The following is a 19,004-nucleotide window of genomic DNA, read 5'->3' as shown; positions in this document are numbered from 1 at the left end:
GCAGCTCTCATGTGACATAATGTCATATGAGTGCCTGCCGATACATCGCTGGAGCAGCGCCAGTCCAGGATGCTGGTATACTTTTTTTTTGTTGTAGATGGGTTACTTTAGCATTTAAGAAGGGTTATAGAATTGTGGGTAACTTCTTTGAAAAGAATCTGTCAGCACGATTTTGTGAAGTAAAAATATTGCTGTAATACTAATTAAATTGATACCTTTGGGGGAAAAATCCATTTTGTTTTTCTTTTTTAACCCCTTCCCAACCAGGCAATTTTTAGGTTTTTTTTGTACTTTCATTTTTTTTCTCTCCTTATTCCAAGAGCCGTCACTTTTATTTTTCCGTCCACATAGCCGTATGAGGGCTTGTTTCATTAGAGAGTCAGTTTTACTTTTGAATAAAACCATCCATTTTATCATGTTATATACTGGAAAGAGGGAAAAAAATTCAGGCTTGGTGAAATCAATGCAGTGAGAGAAATAAGCCATGCACATGCACGAGGTATGTATGGCGCTGGCTATGATGCCAGCATATGTAAGGTTTGTTATCACATACACAAAGGCATGATAACATAGTAAGTGGGGCGACTAGTCTGGGGACACTAACACCCCATCGACTAGTCCAAAGGCCTGATATACATATCATAAATGGACTTTAGAAATACTTTTGTCTACAGATCTGTTTATATGTGTAATGTAATAAAGGGACTATTAGGCAGAATATTTACATATACAGACACAACTGCTTTTGGTTCAGTTTAATTTTTAACCCCTTCCTGACATCTCACGTACTAACCCATCCATGGGACCCGGGACAGCGCTCTGTGATGTGTCAGATCAGCGATCTGACACATGACAGTCATGTCCCCCCTGGGACAATGTAATAAAGTAAAAAAAAAAAAAGTGTAAAAATAATTTATTAAAAATCACTAAATAAATTAGAAAAAAAATATTCCCTAATAAATTCATTTTTTGGAAATAAAAAAAAAACAATAAAAGTGCACATATTTAGTATTGCCGCGTCCGCAACGACCCGCCCTATAAAACTGTCCCATTAGTTAACCCCTTTAGCGAACCCCTTAAAAAATAAAAAACAAAGCTTTATTATCATACCACCGAACAAAAAGTGCAATAACGTGCGATCAAAAAGACAGATTTAAATAACCTTGGTACTGTTGAAAACATCATCTTGTCCCGCAAAAAACGAGCCACCACACAGCATCATCAGCAAAAAATTAAAAAAGTTATAGCTCACAGAATAAAGCGATGCAAAAATAATAATTTTTTATATAATATTGTTTTCATTGCATAAAAGCGCCAAAACATAAAAAAAGACATAAATGAGGTATTGCTATAATTGTACTGACCCAAAGAATAAAACCGCCTTATCAATTTTACCGCACGCGGAATGGTGTAAACGCACCCCCCAAAAGAAATTCTTGAAATGCTGCTTTTTGTTCATTCTGCGTCCCAAAAATCGGAATAAAAAGCGATAAAAAAAAATGTCATGTGCCCAAAAATGGTACCAATAAAAACATCAACTTGTCCTGCAAAAAATAAGACCTCACATGCCTCGGTGGGTCAAAATATGGAAAAATTATAGCTCTCAAAATGTGGTGATGCAAAAACTATATTTACAATAAAAAGCGTCTTTTAGCATATGACAGCTGTCAAACATAAAAACCCAAAATCGGTGACGCTTTAGCGATATTGCTAGCGCTATCGCTATGTGTAAAGCCCCCTTTACAGCCCTCTATATAAAAGGGAAACACAATATTACAGCCGATTTCCTAAGCCGCAGCATGCTCAAGCAAGGAGAGTGGGTACTAAACAGGGCCGTCTTTGAACAGATCATGCACATGTGGGGTCCCCAGAAATAGACCTGTTCGCAACCAGAAAAAAACAGGCAGCTACATCAATTCTGTTCATTGAACCCCAGAGAAGACCCGCTCTCAGTGGACGCTCTCCTGATCCCGTGGAACTTTGGCCTGGCTTACGCCTTCCCCCCACTGAATCCAATACCGATAGTGCTGAGGAAGATTCGGGAAGACAGGGCCCGCATAATCCTGATAGCTCCATTCTGGCCCAGGAGGCCGTGGTTTCCTTGGCTGAGAAAGATGTCTGTGACCCAGCCATGGATTCTCCCGAGCTCCCGGATCTTCTCTCCCAGGGTCTAGAATTCCATCCGCGTGTATCCAGTCTACATCTAGCGGTGTGGAATTTGAAGGGGAGCTACTGAGTGGGAAAGGTTTTTCCCGGGGGCTAGTCAACACCCTATTGAAAAGCAGAAAACCTTCCACTACAAACATCTATGTCAGGATTTGAAAAAGATTCTTGTCAACCTCAGGGGCGGAGGTTGGTCAGAAAATCCGTATTAACCAGGTTTTGGAGTTCCTGCAGAAAGGGTTAGAAATGGGGCTAGCCACAAACACGCTCAGAGTCCAGGTCTCAACCCTAGGGGCATTATACAACTTCAACCTAGCGAAGAACTACTGGGTATTCAGGTTCATAAACGCAGCAGCTAGGTCTATGCCCATCGTTAAAAAGAAGCTGCTTCCCTGGGATCTGAACTTGGTGCTATCAGCTTTAACAGAAGCCCCATTTGAGCCTATTGATTCTGCGCCTATTAGGATCCTATCCTTCAAAACCGCCCTACTGGTCGCACTGACATCAGCCAGGAGGGTTAGTGACCTACAGGCTCTCTCTAGACTTTCTCCGTATACTCAGTTTAGAGAAGACAGAGTCATACTTAGACCAGAACCCTTGTATCTGCCCAAGGTTGCTTCAAAGTTTCATAGACTTCAGGAGATAGCCCTCCCCTCCTTCTTCCCAAACCCTGTTAGACAGTTAGAGAAAAAACTTCACTTACTAGACGTAAGAAGATGTCTCCTTACTTATATTAAGGCCACAGACTCCTGGAAGAAGGACAAATCCCTATTTGTTTCCTCTCAGGGAGTTAGGAAAGGGCTTAGGGTGTCCAAAAACACTTTAGCCAGGTGGATTAAAGAGGCAACTTCTCTGACTTATACAGCAGGTGGCGCAGAAGCTCCGGAAGGCGTAAGAGCACACTCCACCAGAGCTGTGGAGACATCATGGGCAGAATGCTCGGAGGTATCCATCGAGGACATTTGTAATGCAGCTACATGGTCCTCTCCATCTAAGTTCTTTAAACACTATAGATTGGACTTAGGTCTCCTCCGATCTCACATTTGGGAGAAAGGTGCTTGAGGCAGCTGTCCCTCCCTAAGCTCTTTACATCTCTGTAATTCTTTCGTGGTGCTGTCGTGGCGACTGAATAAATGCTTAGCTACTTACCGGTAGCAGTGTTTTTCAGGAGCACACGACAGGACCTTTCCATTCCCTCCCTTTCTTCCATTTCTTAAGTAGTTTTCTCCCACATATGGGGTATCAGCGTACTCAGGACAAATTGGACAACAACTTTGGAGGTCCAATTTCTCCTGTTACCCTTGGGAAAATAAAAAAATTGGGGACTAAAAGATCATGTTTGTGGAAAAAATATGATTATTTTATTTTCACGCACGGGCGTTATAAACTTCTGTGAAGCCTTTGGGGGTTCAAAGTGCTCACCACATATCTAGATAAGTTCATTGGGGGGGTCTAGTTTCCAAAATGGTGTCATATGTGGGGGTTTCCACTGTTTAGGCACATCAGATGCTTTCCAAACGCGGCTTGGCGTCCGATCCCAATTCCAGCCAAAAAAGTCAAATGGCACTGCTTCCCTTCTGAGCTCTGCCATGCGCTCAAATAGTGGTTTACCCCCACATGTGGGGTGTCAGCATACTCAGCACAAATTGAACAATAACTTTAAGGGTCCTGTTACCCTTGGAAAATAAAAATTGGGGGTGAAAAGATCATTTTTGTGGAAAAAATGTGATTTTTTAATTTTACGGCTGTACGTTATAAACTTCTGTGAAGCCCTGGGAGGTTCAAAGTTCTCACCACACATCTAGATAAGTTCCTTGGGGGGTCTAGTTTCCAAAATGGTGTCATTTGTGGGGGTTTCCACTGTTTTGGCACATCAGGGGCTTTCCAAAAGCGACATGGCGTCCGATCTCAATTCCAGCCAATTTTGCATTGAAAAAGTCAAACGGCGCTCCTTCCCTTCTGAGCTCTGCCATGCGCCAAAACAGCGGTTCCCCCCACATATCAGGTATCAGCATATGCAGGACAAATTGCACAATAACTTTTGCAGTCCAATTTCTCCTGTTACCCTTGTAAAATAAAAAAAAATTGGACCTGAAGTAATTTTTTTGTGAAAAAAGTTAAGGGTCTGTGCACACATTGCGGATTCTGCTGTGGATCCGCAGCAGATTTGGCCCTGCGGATCCGCAGCAGAATTAGCTGCTTTATACAGTACCATTATATTCAATGAAAAACAAAAAACGCTGTGCACATGCTGCAGATTTTTCCGCACGGATTTGCCGCAGATTGCAATCCGCAGCATGTCAATTGTTTGTGCGGAATCCGCAGCGGTTTCACACCTTCAACAATGTAGAGGTGTGAAACCGCTGGGCTAAACCGCAGGCTAATCTGCAGATAAACCGCAGGTCTTTTGACCTGTGGATTTACCTGCGGATTTTGCCAAATCTGTGAGGAAAAATCCGCAGCCCGATCCGCAACGTGTGCACATAGCCTGAATGTTCATTTTTTAAACATTCAAAAAATTCCTGTGAAGCACCTGAAGGGTTAATAAACTTCTTGAATGTGGTTTTGAGCACCTTGAGGGGTGCAGTTTTTAGAATGGTGTCACTTTTGGGTATTTTCTATCATATAGACTCCTCAAAGTGACTTCAAATGTGATGTGGTCCATAAAAATAAAATGGTGTTGCAAAAATGAGAAATCGCTGGTCAACTTTTAACCCTAATAACTTCCTAACGAAAAAAATGTTTTGGTTCCAAAATTGTGGTGATGTAAAGTAAACATATGTGAAATGTTACTTATTAATTTTTTTGTGTGCCATATCTCTGTGATTTAAGGGCATAAAAATTCAAAGTTGGAAAATTGCAACATGTTCAAAATTTTCACCAAATTTCCGTTTTTTTCACAAATAAACGCAAGTTATATGAATGAAATTTTACCACTATCATGAAGTACAATATGTCACGAGAAAACAATGTCAGAATCACAAGGATCCATGGAAGCATTTCAGAGTTATTACCTCATAAAGGGACAGTGGTCAGAATTGTAAAAATTGGCCCAGTCATGAACGTGCAAACCACCCTTGGGGGTAAAGGGGTTAAAGTGTAAGTTTGAAATTTGTGGCTATTTTCTAGGGGTTAAAGGGAAACTGTCACCCCTTTTTTGAGATATCATATAATGATATCATTCAATTTTGTGTTACCTAAGTATTGTAGTCGTATTTTTTTTCCCTCCTGTCCCCGAACCTTTGATGCATAAATACCTTTGTTAACACTCTTCAGATTTATGGAAATCGCTGCGGTCCGGTCCAGTGGGCATGGCTTATTCTCCCCCCACCTTGGCTTGCTTGACGTAATTTCTTCTGTGAATGTAACAGATGGCGTTATTTATTCGCGCCTGCGCATTCATAAGGCCGCTCGCGCTTGCGCAGTATGCTTTGCCCAAATGTGAGCAATGCATATAACCGCTACTGCGCATGCGCCGCTATTTTTCCCGGTGCCTATGACCCGGAAGTCTTCATCTCCCTGAGAGACGCTCTTCCTGGACACCAGATACCTGATCAAATCCCTGAGCAGAGCGCAAACACCAGACCTTGAGGAGATGATTTTCTTCTTCAGGGTCCGGTGTTTGCGCTCTGCTCAGGGCTTTCCTCAATGATCTGGTGTAGGACCTACGTGAATGCAAGACTTCCTATAACGAAATATGCAGAGCAGGGAGGGAGAATAAGCCACGCCCATCGGACCGGACCGCGGTGATTTCCATAAATCTGAAGAGTGATCACAAAGGTATTTATGCATCAAAGGTACAGGGACAGGGTGGAAAAAAATACGACTACATTAGTTCAGTAACATAAAACTGAATGATATCATTATATGATATCTCAAGAAAGGGGTGACAGATTCCCTTTAACTGTACCAATTGTTACAATACACTGATATTTATATATCATGAGAGACAATAGGCTCTGATAAGATTATAGCTGATACTCCTAGGAGGGGGCATTTTGCTTATTCACATCATTAGGAAATGGGGATATTTGTCTCCTTTATTGCTCTAAGGGAAGAATACCTATATATACAGTGGTTTGCGAAAGTATGCACCACCTTGGAATTTTTCATGTTTTACTACCTCACAACCTGGAGGTTTTTTATAATTTGCATCAGTTCCTGTAAAGAACATGCCTACAAGTGTGCACATTTGGTTTTCTTTTTAATGAGTAGAGTTGAGCGAATTTGTTCGGATACTTCTGTCTCTGCTTGGGAACTCTGCAGCTCCTTCAGGGTTACCTTTGTTCTCTGTGCTTCCTCTCTGATTAATGCTCTCCTTGCCCTGGCTGAGAGTTTTGGAGGGTGGCCCTCTCATGGCAGATTTTTTGTGGTACCTTGTTATTTCCATTTTATGATAATGGATTTGATTGTGCTTCCGTGGATCATCAGAGATTGGGATATTTTTTATAACCTAACCCTAACCTGACTTTTACTTCTCAACAACTGTGTCCCTGACTTGTTTGGAGATCTCCTTGGTCTTCATGGTATTGTTTGGTTAGTGGTGACACTTGCTTAATGGTTTTGCAGCCTCTGTGGCTTTTCAGAATAGGTGTGTACGAGGGGCGATCCAAAAGTAATGATAATCAATAATAAACACAATGAATATAGTAAAAAAAAAAAAAAATTATTTTTCTACATAGTCTCCTAACAAGCCTATACATTTAGTCCATCTCTTTTCTAAACTTAGAATTCCCTTCGAAAAAAATTCTTGATCTTGACCCTCAAAAAACTCTCCAACAGCGGTTATCACGTCGCTATTGTTGTCAAATTTCTTGCCCCGAAGGTGTTCCTTGAGCCGAGGAAAGTGAAAGAAGTCACTGGGGGGCTAGATCTGGCAAATAGGGGGGGGTGTTCCACCAGTTCAAAGCCCGCGTCTTGAATGGTAGCCATGGCAACTGCAGCTTTGTGAGCCGCTGCGTTATCTTGGTGAAACAGCACTCCAGCCTGCAGTTTGCCGTGCCTTTTCTCCTTGATAGCCTCCCGCAATCTTCTTATTTGTTCTGCGTAGTAGGAGCCCGTAATAGTGGCTCCCTTCTCCAAATAGTCCACCATAATAATTCCTTCAGCGTCCCAAAAAAGGACGCCATAACCTTCCCTGCTGAGCTTGACACTTTGAATTTCTTCGGCGTCGGTTTGTCGGCTCGTTTCCATGTCATCGATTGTTGTTTAGTTTCGGGATCAAAGTGGTGGATCCAGGTCTCATCCATGGTCAAAAAACGTGACAAAAAATTCTCCTTGTCTGCTTGGAACTTTTCGAGATTTGCTATTGAAATGTCAACTCGTTTCTTCTTTTGCTCGTCGGTTAACATTTTTGGCACCCAACGTGCGGAGACCTTTCTCATATGCAATTCTTTTGCAAGGATTCTTTGAATACTGCCATATGAGATCCCTGTGACCTCAGCTACATGCCTGATAGTCACTCTTCGATCTGCCAACACAACTTCTTCAACTTTTTTCACGTTTTCTTCATTGAGGGACGTGGATGGGCATCCTTCGCGATGTTCATCTTCTGTCGATGTTCTTCCCAGCTTAAATTCCTTGGCCCAGCGTGCAACTGTGGAATATGGAGGAGAAGAGTCCCCCAATGTTTCCACCAAGTCGCTGTGTATGTCTTTGGTAGACATTTTTTTCAATCAGAGGTATTTGATGACAGCTCTGAGCTCGTTTTTTTCCATTTTGATGTTCACTCCTTGGCAGTTCATATTCAAATGAATGTAGCTCCCGGGAATCGTGGCCTATTTAAGTGATTTTTTTTTCCTGGACTAGTGGGTACCTAAGAGAGAAGAAAACATTTTATTTTAATTTCTGTGTGCAATAGAAATAACCGATTATCATTACTTTTGGATCGCTCCTCGTATATACTATAATGTTTGGGCATATCTGGTCAAAATTAGTGTTATTGTGAACAGTTAAGCAAGTTGAAGATAAAACGATCTCTAAAAGGCCTACATTTAAAGATGACACTGTCACGACTGTTGTTAAGGGCTCTTTTAATATCCCAAATGCTAGGGGCGCATAGCTTGCCCTGTTCTCCGGATTACATCTGATGGTGAAGACGTGTCTGCCACATACCTTGCCTTAGCTCCTGAACCTCCTCAGTCTGTACCCTTCCCCCACCCAGGGAAGAGGGGAGTAGTAGTGTACCATAATACACCTACCAGACTAAGGCTGGTTTCACATTTGGGTCTGTGTGAGCAGCATTTGATCCACATGCGTCATGCGTACATATATTTAACATAGTGTACTCAAGGACATGCGTTTGCATGCGTTCGCTTGCAGATGCGTACGCACGCGTCATTTTGCAGTGTGCAGCGGTGTACGGCAAGCGCAACATGTTGCATTTTTTGAGGTGTCAAAAATCCGGCAAATATGTGCAGGCATGCACATGTGGATGAGTGCGTAAAAAAATGCATTACTGTCTATGGGAACGCATGAAATTATCACCTGGGCAATACTAAGAAAAACCTGAAAACATGACCTGTTGGTGGGCCTTGAGGACTGGAGTTGGGGAACCCTGATGTAGGCTATGTTCACACTCACCGGTTTTCTTTTTTTAAATGCTTTTTTATGCAAATTAAAAGCTTCTTTTTACAGCACCAGCAAAAGCTATTCAGAAATCTCATGCAAACACTTGTTTTCTTTCTGAGTAAATCCGAGAACTGCAGGTTTGTTTGGTTTTTTTTTTTAAATCTGCAGCAGGTCAATTCTATATTACATGTTATGGGGTGTTACATAGCATTAATTTGCAAGTGACATCTACTACATTATCTGTACTGAGTTCTCACTGTGTTAAAGGGAACCTGTCACCTATCAGCTGCCGGCACCGCCATCAGGGGCTTATCTACATTCTGTAATGCTGTAGATAAGCCCCCGATGTAACCTGAAAGAGAAGAAAAACAAGTTAGATTATAATCACAGGGGGCGGGTGCGGTGGGTGTCGTGGTCCGGTGCCTCCCATCTTCATACGATGACGTCCTCCTTCTTACTTCTGCCGCGGCTCCAGTGCAGGCGCACTGCTCTGCCCTGTTAAGGGCAGAGTAAAGTACTGCAGTGTGCATGCGCAGGGAAAGGTCAGAGGTCTGGCGCCTGCGCACTGCAGTACTTTACTCTGCCCTCAACAGGGCAGATAAAGTAAGCCTGTGCCGGAGCCGCGGCAGAAGATTGACAGGAGGCATCAAGATGGGAGGCGCCGGACCGGACTGCGACATCCATCGGACCGGACCGGACGCCAGGGTGAGTATAATCTAACTTGTTTTTCTTATCATTCAGGTTACATCGGGGGCTTATTTACAGCATTACATAATGCTGTAGATAAGCCTCGTTGGTGGCCGCAACTTATAGGGCTAAAATGGGGTGACAGATTCCCTTTAACTGTGGTGTTAACATAAGAAAACAGGTATAGTATATTACATTATCTGTACTCAGAGAGCTATCACTGTGTTATCAGTGGTGCTACTTTTCTTGTTTGACAGGGAGTGGGGTGAGCTGGAGGGGGTTTGTGGTAGGCAGCAAAACATATGCCTTGAGGGAAGGGGGGGCTGAATCCCTGATCTTTACTGACACTAGCAACGCCAATGGCCATTGTAAGCCATACATGCCCATGCCATCACACTGGCTCCACCACATTTTACAGAGGATGTGGTGTGCTTTGGATCATGAGCCTTTTTAAGCATTCCCCATACTTTCTTCTTCCCATCATTCTGGTACAGGTTGATCTTAGTTACCTCTGCCCAAAGAATGCTTTTCCAGAACTGGCTTCTTTTGATGTTGTTTTTTTTTTAACAAAGTCTAATCTGGCATTTCTAATTTCAAGGCTAATTAATGGTTTGCACCTTCTGGTGAACCCTCTGTATTTGCTCTCATGAAGTCTTCTCTTTATGGTAGGCTTAGATACTGAAACATCTACTCCCTCAGTGGAGAGTGTTCTTCACTTGGGTGGATGTTATGAAGGGGTTTTTCTACACCATGGGAATAATTCTGTGATTCTCCATCACTGTTGTCTTCCGTGGATGTCCAGGCCTTTCTGAGTTCTCCAGCTCACCAGTACACTTTTTTTTTTCAGAATGTACCAAACTTGATTTGGCCAATCCTAACATTTCTGTGATCATCACCACTGTTGTCTTCCGTGGATGTCCAGGCCTTTTTGAGGTCTCGAGTTAACCAGTGCACTCTTTTTTGAAGAATGTACCAAACTGTTGATTTTGCCATGACTAACATTTCTGCTGTCTCTCTGGTGGATTTCTTCTTTTTTTCAGTGTATTGATGGTTTGTTTCTCTTACATTGAGAGCACATTTTACTGTATGTTGTGGGTTCACAGCAACAGCTTCCAAATGCAAATGACACTCCTGGAATTAGCTACACACCTTTTAACTGCTTAATTGATGATGGTATTGCAAGGGGAATAGCCCATGCAGCCCATTAAATAGCTTCTTGAGATAATTGTCCAATTACATTTGGTCCATTTAAAAAAGCAGCTACATATTAAGAATTTTAATTCCTAAACCCGTATTTCAATTAGGATGTGAATATCACCAAATTAAAGCCGAGAGTCTTTTTTTGGGTGTGGCTTTATATTCTTCTCCTATGCTGGCATTTCCTGTTGCTGACAGCTTCATTTTGATGTTCATACACTCTGTTTACAGCCAGTGAAATTCCAGGTAAAATTTATCTCTTTGCTGTTTCCATACTTTTCTCTGCACATATCTACTTTCTTCTATTTAGGTAGTATGCAGCAGATTATCTAACAGTAGGTATTTTATTCTGTATTTCATGGTTTATTCTACTCATTGTGGGATGTTTCCTTTTTCAGCACACTTTCAATTTTGTGTGTAATTCACACTCTGGATCTTCAGGAGGAACCTGAAGTGCTCAACAGCCTTTTAGGTACTATAGGTCCAAGTTGCCATCTTCTAGTCATATGTGGTTAGGGCTATCTCTGCTCACACAGGAACCACTAGAGACTGCGGGGTCATTATCTCTAGTCTGTACAGAAACCGGTGTAACAGGCCAAATTAACCCCCGCCCAGAATATACCAAGGGTTAAAGTGGCCTAGGCCAGATTATACCCCGGGTATATTCTGGAATAGGCCAAACTATACGCCGGGGTATAAATTGGCCTATGCCAGTTTATACCCCTCTGGGCCATATTATACCTCGGGTATATTATGGCCTAGGCCAAACTATACCCCCAGGTATAAATTGGCCTAGGCCAGATTATACCCCTCCTGGTCAGAATATACTCCAGCTGCTGTAGATCAGATTTTTCAGGCTTTCAAGAACCATAGAGTGATATACTCAATAACGGGGCCCCAGGCAGCACACGGGGGGGGCAGAGACAGCACATCGCACAGGGGTCCCAGACATTGCAAAGTGGCCCAAGACATTGCACATCGCACATGATTGAGTGATATACTCAAGAACGGGGCTCCAGATATCGCACGGGGGTCCCAGACAGCGCACAGGGGCCCTGTGCGCTCTCTTCCCCCCCTTGTGTGCTGTCTGGGGCCCCGTGCACTGTCTCTGCCCCCTGTGCACTGCCAGGGGCCCCTGTATGCTGCCTGGGGCCCACCGTGCTGCCTGGTGCCCCATTCGCTGTCTCTGCCCCCCTGTGTGCTACATGGGGCCCTGTTCGCTGTCTCTGGCCCCCCCCGTGTACTGCCTGAGGCCCGGTTATTGAGTATATCACTCAATGGTTCTCAAAAGCCTGAAAAATCTTATCTACAGTACAGCAGCTGGGGTATATTCTGACCCGGAGGGGTATAATCTGGCTATACCCCGGCGTATAGTTTGGCCTAGGCAGAATATGCCAAGGGTATAATCTGGTATAGGCCACTTTAACCCTGGGTATATTCTGGCCTGTTACACCAGGTCAGTTGCAGTTTTTAGTATATTACGAATTTTTCCAAGTGATTTACTACACAAGCATATTCAGTAATCCTAGCAATTAGCTGACATGCACAGGAGCTTGCCTCATTTTCCTCTGTCATCTAATCCTATCTTCAGAGAACTCTAGCCTGCTGTTTTGTAAACTCAACTCTGCCACAAGAGCATGATAACGAACTCTCCTTTGCTGTTGTTCAAACTTGCAATACTGCTGCAACAGTTTGTAATCTTCTTTGAATGCAAGTATCCAGTTTGTCTATTCATCACTGTTGTCTTGCAATTCCCCTTTGTTTACTGATTGCATATGTTTTTTGCTGTTGATCTGCCTGCTGAAAGCATAGAATGACTGCACCATTAACCATTTGTTGGCAGCAAATCCTAGATTGACCATATACAGGTGCATCTCACAAAATTAGAATATCATCAAAAAGTTCATTTATTTCAGTTCTTCAATACAAAAAGTGAATCTCATATTACATAGAGTCATTGCAAACAGAGTGATCTATTTCAAGTGTTTATTTCTGTTAATGCTGATGATTATGGCTTACAGCCAATGAAAACCCAAAAGTCATTGTCTCAGTAAATTAGAATACTTTATAACACCAGCTTGAAAAATGATTTTAAAATCTGAAATGTTGGCCTACTGAAATGTATGTTCAGTAAATGCACTCAATACTTGGTCGGGGCTCCTTTTCCATCAATTACTGCATCTATGTGGAGTGGCATGGACGCGATCAGCCTGTGGCACTGCTGAGTTGTTATGGAAGCCCAGGTTGCTTTGATAGCAGCCTTCAGCTCGTCTGCATTTTTGGGTCTGGTGTCTCTCATCTTCCTCTATGGTTCTCTATGGGGTTAGGGTCAGGTGAGTTTGCTGGCCAATCAAGAACAATGATACTGTTGTTCTTACACCAGGTATTGGTACTTTTGACAGTGTGGACAGGTGCTAAGTCCTGCAGGAGAATGAAATTTCCATCTCCAAAAAGCTTGTTGGCAGAGGGAAGCATGAAGTGCTCTAAAATTTCCTGGTAGACAGCTGCGCTAACTTTGGTCTTCATAAAACACAGTGTACCTATACCAGCAGATAACATGGCTCCCCGAACCATCACTGAATGTGGAAACTCCACACTAGATCTTAAGCAGCTTGGATTGTGTGCCTCTCCACTCTTCCTCCAGACTCTGGGACCTTGATTTCCAAGGTCTAGTGTGAAGTCTCATACTGATGGTAGTGAGGCCCAAATCCCCTGTCCCTATCTCCTGTTTAGCCCTGAGCACCCCCTCCCCAGAAGGTGAGACAGGGAAAGCGTGTACTGCACCAAATAACAAATAAGGAAAGATACGACAGACACCTAAGGGTAAAATAAACTAAAAATCAAGACTTAGGGTACCGTTACACTTAGCGATGCACCAGCGATCCCGACTAGCGATATGACGCAGTCAGGATCGCTGGTGCATCGCTAGGTGGTCGCTAGTGAGCTGCCACACAGGCAGATCTCACCAGCGACATCGCTGGGGACGGGGATCGCTACTTACCTGGCAGACAAGGCGATCCTGCGTCCCCCCGCCCGGCTCCACGCGTCGCTCGTCGTCACAGCAGGAAGCGCCCGACGAGGAATGATCCAGCAGCTTCTCGCGCGACCAGCGATAACCAGCGGGGGAGCCGGTCGGAGGTAAGTATCACATGCAGCGATAACGCTAGCAATATCGCTGTAACTTCACAAAATCGGTGACTTTACAGCGATATTGCTAGCGATATCGCAGTGTGTAACGGGGGCTTTAGCTTCTCTCTGCTGCTAATGCTCGGAGCAGAAGAGTAAGGCACCAGAACAAGGGGATAGCTGGTGCTCTACTGTAACACAGCCTGCTCCTGAGTCCAGCTTGGTTGGTCTCCAAATGAATAATATCACCAGAAATGCAATTGTACAATTCACCGCGCTATACTGAGAGGATGCATTGGTCCTAAGTGCAGATAGACAATGGTTATATTAATAATAAAAAATATGTTAATACTCACTTGTTGGTGGAGAGACTGTGTACTATTCTTTGAGGATTATCCTGTCAGTATAGCGCGGTGAATTGTACAATTGCATTTCTGGTTCAGTTTCCTCTAACAGGAGCCGACACAGTCCTGTTACGTCACCAGCTGCATCTGAATTTAACGTTTTCAGGTGGGTAGCGCCCGTGTAAAATTTAATCGAATAATATCACCAACAGTGAGTTGCAGCACCTGATGACCCTTTATAGGAAGGAGGGAGTGGTCACACCTGCTGACTGACTAAACATGAAGTAACACCAGCAGCCACCGGGGGGAAACCAAGCAGCAGACTCACTAAACTTGTAGTAACATCAGCGGCCACCGGGGGCAAAATCCCATATTAACCCCCGAGGGCCAGAAAGGAAAGGTTTATATAAGAGAGTTCAGACTCTGACACAGATCCAAAAATGGATCGTGACAGTACCCTCCTTCAATGAGGGGCCTCTAGACCCTCAACACTGCACTTCACCAGAAAAACACCTATGGTGAGGACGCCTAGGTCCACAAGAGTTCACCTCAGCAACCACCTGACTCTCTGGTTCATGGCAAACATGGGCTGATGGAGGTGGCAACGTATGCTCCGGAGACGCCACGAATCTCCGGGAATGGCTGACACCCGATACGGCCCGATCACCCAAGAACTCCAGACCCCTGCAGCACACTTCCACTGGATGCTTTTGGTGGACACCCATGCGTACTCATTCACACACAGGTCTGGACCTGAACGTTTATTGCCATGCACACGTTTGCCACAAGATGGTGAACTCTTCACAGAACCGACAACAGAGGCGTCCCCCTGTGTCGTCACACTCCCACCCCCACAATGCTCAGAAGGAGTCACACCCTCCTCTGACCCCTCCTCCCAAGAGGACTAAGACACCCAGGGTTAGCATGTGGTGAGGGTCAAGACTGGCCCCTACTCCCTGGCAGCACCTCTGCTGCCCCCACTGGAGTAGAAGGGGATGGTTGTAGAATGACGGCAGAGAGAGTAGCTCCCAGGCAGCAGCCCTCACACAACTGACCCCAGCCGACTTCTTCCCTAGACCGCCAATCTATTACCGGGTTGTGTTTTTCCAACCACGGGAGGCCTAAAACGATAGATACTGGCATTCCCTCCAAGACGTACCATGACAGGAACTCCTCATGAGTCCCTATACGCAGATGTATGTTATCCACGACTTGGGTCAACCTCCCCTGGCTAAGTAGGAGAGTCAATGGCCTGGACGCTTAGGGGTTTGGCTAGTGTCCTACACCTCAGGCCATGGGTCCGGACAAAGTGAGCATCGACCAGATTGACTCCTGCTCCACTGTCAACAAGCACCAGTAAACCCTCAATCTCCCCGCCTAGCACCACCTCCGCAGGCAGGTTACACTGAGGGGAAGAAATGAAGGAAATACACACTCCCTGGTCGCCTCCCGTCACATGACCAGGAGGACGCGGCTTCTTAGCTGGTACAGAAGATTTGGCGTGCATTGGGCAGACTCTGATGAAATGACCAGTCTGCCCACAGTAAAAACATGCCCCCCTCACCACGGCGGACTGCAGGTAACACCGTCTGGGCTCCTCCCACCTGGTTGGGTTCATCCGTTAGCACTGGTGTGTCCTCCTCCATAGCTAGGACTCTGGGGGGCACATTTGGTGTATGCCTCTCCCTGAGGCGTCTATCCACCCGGATGGCAAGGGACATTGGGAATCAGCTTGGTTGGTTTCCAAATGAATATCACCAACAGTGAGTTGCAGCACCTGATGACCCTTTATAGGAAGGAGGGAGTGGTCACACCTGCTGACTGACTAAACATGTAGTAACACCAGTGGCCACCGGGGGGGGAAACCCAGCAGCAGACTCACTAAACTTGTAGTAACACCAGCGGCAAAAACCCATATTAACCCCCGAGGGCCAGAAAGGAAAAAGATTTTTTATAAGAGAGTCCAGACTCTGACACAGATCCAAAAAAGGATCGTGACAGCGGAATTCCCGCAATTCCGCACAAAGAATGAGCATGCTGCGTATTTTTCCGCAATGCGATTTTGCCGCGGAAAAATGCACAGTATGTGCGGAATGCCATTGAATACAATGGGCTGCTTATTTTATGCGTTTTCGCAGCGTTTACGCTGCGTTTTCGTGGTGAAAAAATGCGGCAAAACTTATGAAATATGCAGGAATTCCAGACGTGTGCACACAGCTTTAAAATCATTTTTCAAGCTGGTGTTATAAAGTATTCTAATTTACTGAAATAATGACTTTTGGGTTTCATTGACTGTAAGCCATAATCATCAACATAAACAGAAATAAACACTTAAAATAGATCACTCTGTTTGTAATGACTATATGAGTTTCACTTTTTGTATTGAAGAACTGAAATAAATTGATTTTTTGATGATATTCTAATTTTGTGAGATGCACCTGTATCTATAGTTCCTGTCTATATTTGCACTCCTGATTTTGTCTTCTAGTGTTTCTTGCTCTGCTTATCTGTCTGTCATCCTGCATACTCTGCTGTTCTGGACTTTGCTGATCCACATGCTGTCTGGCAAGTACCTCTCCAATGTGTCAGCTCCAGTCTGTGCTGCTCTCCCTAACATATGATCTAAGAGAAAACCCCTCACCATGAATCTTAGCAGTTGGGCTTGCTCTGTAGCTGCTTACTCTTGAAAGCGCAATAGACCCCCAAAGCCTGTGGGGGTTTCCTAAAACAGTGTACTATTAGGTTTGAGCTGTTCAATATTCAATTTTCCAATGGCAAGGACTAGGTGGTGCTGTTTCCTCAACTTCTTCTGCCGTGTAAAGGCCCCGTCACACACAGCGATTTTGTGACGCCTGTCATGATACCAGTGCTGGGTGACCGGCACTTCTGGGGTTAATGTTCTGATCGCAGTGCAGACTCTCACCTGCACACCTGGGACCTATTAGGGTGGCCTCTCATTGGTTCTGGGGAGGCTTCTTATAGCCTCAGGAAGCTCCCATCCCCCATCAGTTATACTTTCGCCCTTGGCATTGTGTGGTGACCCCTGAGTGTGTTATTGCTGTGTTCTGGTTGCTTGATTCCCTGTGTATGACTCGGTCTGTTCTCTGGATATCGCTTTGGATTCTGCTTGGTACCTTCTATGTCCGTTTGGTTTTTGATCTCTGCTTGGCCCTGACTGTCCGTTCTGTCTCATCCCTGGTACTGTATTGATATCTTGTGTATGACCTTTGGCTTTGTCTGACCTCCCGTCTGTTTATCCCTCCTGTACCTCGCTTGCCTGTATTGTGCCTGACCTCTGCTTTGCCCGACTCTGAGATTTCTTCCTCCTCTGAAAGCAGGACACTAAGCCCCGCCCCCTTGCAGTCACATGACCGTTCACATGACCGTAGGTCCTGTGCCGGCTTTCTAATCTTCTACAGTCAGGTCCCATGCATCTTTATTGTCCGGCTGTTCTTGTCCCCAGGGGTCCCTACGGTGCGGGTGAGTCCCTGCTTAGCGGAGGCTGTACGCCGGCGCTGTCAGGACCCTGACAACGCCACAGCGATCTCACCAGCGAGATCGCTGTGTGTGACGGGGATCAGCGACCGGCCCCCCTGCCGGTTATCGCTGATCGTGCTTGATTGGCCTGGGCCGTTTTTCGATCGCTGGTCTCCCGCTGGCCAGCACGCATCGCTGCATGTGGCAGCGAGACGAGCGATCAGCGACGCTGGTTTCTAATGTAAACATCGGGTATCCAAGAGCCGCGGCTCCTGGATACCTGATGATTACATTAGAAACCAGAGTCCAGCATCGCTGGTCCTGATTGCTGAAGGGGCTGTCTTGTGACAGCTCAGCAGCGATCAGCCTAGCAATGTCCCAGCAATCCCATCATGTCGGATTGTTGATGGGATCGCTGGCACATCGTTACGTGTAACGGGGCCTTTACACCTCAAGCATGGGCCTTCCAACCAAGGTCAATACGCTATACATCCCTGGGGATAACACATATGATCATGCAAGTCACTGAATTGCTCCCCCATTTTACATCTGAGATGCTTAGCATTATAATAAGATAAAAAAGTAGCTAACTTTGAATCTTGTTAGAGGTTAGGCAAAATGTTTATCCCATGGATATATGGAAAAAAGAATTGTGACAACTACAATTGTTTTATGACATCCCATTCTAAATTCATAAGTATTAATATGGAGTTGGTCTCCTATTTGCAGCTGTGGGAAGGCTTTATACAGCATTTTGGCGTGTGTGTTATGATGAGTCACCGAAGGAGGAAAAAACAAAATACCAGCTAAGTCCAGAAAAACCAGAAAGGTTGGCAGCTATCGGATTGCAGACCCCTGAACCTATCCACAACAACTAGCAGTAGCCGTGGGGGGTTCCTACAGTGCCCTAGACCCCTCGATCACAGCCGGAGAGCTACATAGCCTAAAGACAGAAAGGGGGAAAACTAAACTGCCCCAGAGCAGACCCCAAAGCAATAGGCAGCCCCCAACATATAATGACGGTGAAGCAAGATGAAAACACTAACACAGATAGAAAGATAGGTTGAGCAAATGATGGGGCCCAAGCTAACTACATAGGACAGGATAGGAAAGCTGCTGTCTGCCATCCGCAAAAACCCTATCAAAATGAGCCAACCGACTGATAGGAAAAACAGGCCCTGAAGTCGCTAGGCTTCAAAAGACTATATCAGCACTCAGGTATATTCTGAAGACAGAGCAAAAGATCAACAGATCAGAGACAAAAATGGAATTCAGCTCACCCCCGGCCGGGGATGGCAGAACTCCCAAAAAACAAGGCAAAACAAAAACAAAACTGAAGAGTACAAAGCAGAGCAGAAAAACTTAGCTTTGAGAAGCAGGAATCAGACTGGTCTCCAAGAATCCAGCAGGAAAATCACCAGCCAGGAAGAAGGGCATCGG

This window comes from Dendrobates tinctorius, unplaced genomic scaffold (assembly GCF_039654945.1).
Source record: "Dendrobates tinctorius isolate UK_male_01 unplaced genomic scaffold, ASM3965494v1 ptg000062l, whole genome shotgun sequence".
Lineage (NCBI taxonomy): Eukaryota > Metazoa > Chordata > Amphibia > Anura > Dendrobatidae > Dendrobates > Dendrobates tinctorius.
The sequence above is the reverse complement of the archived record's forward strand: the minus strand, read 5'-3'. Positions refer to the sequence as shown.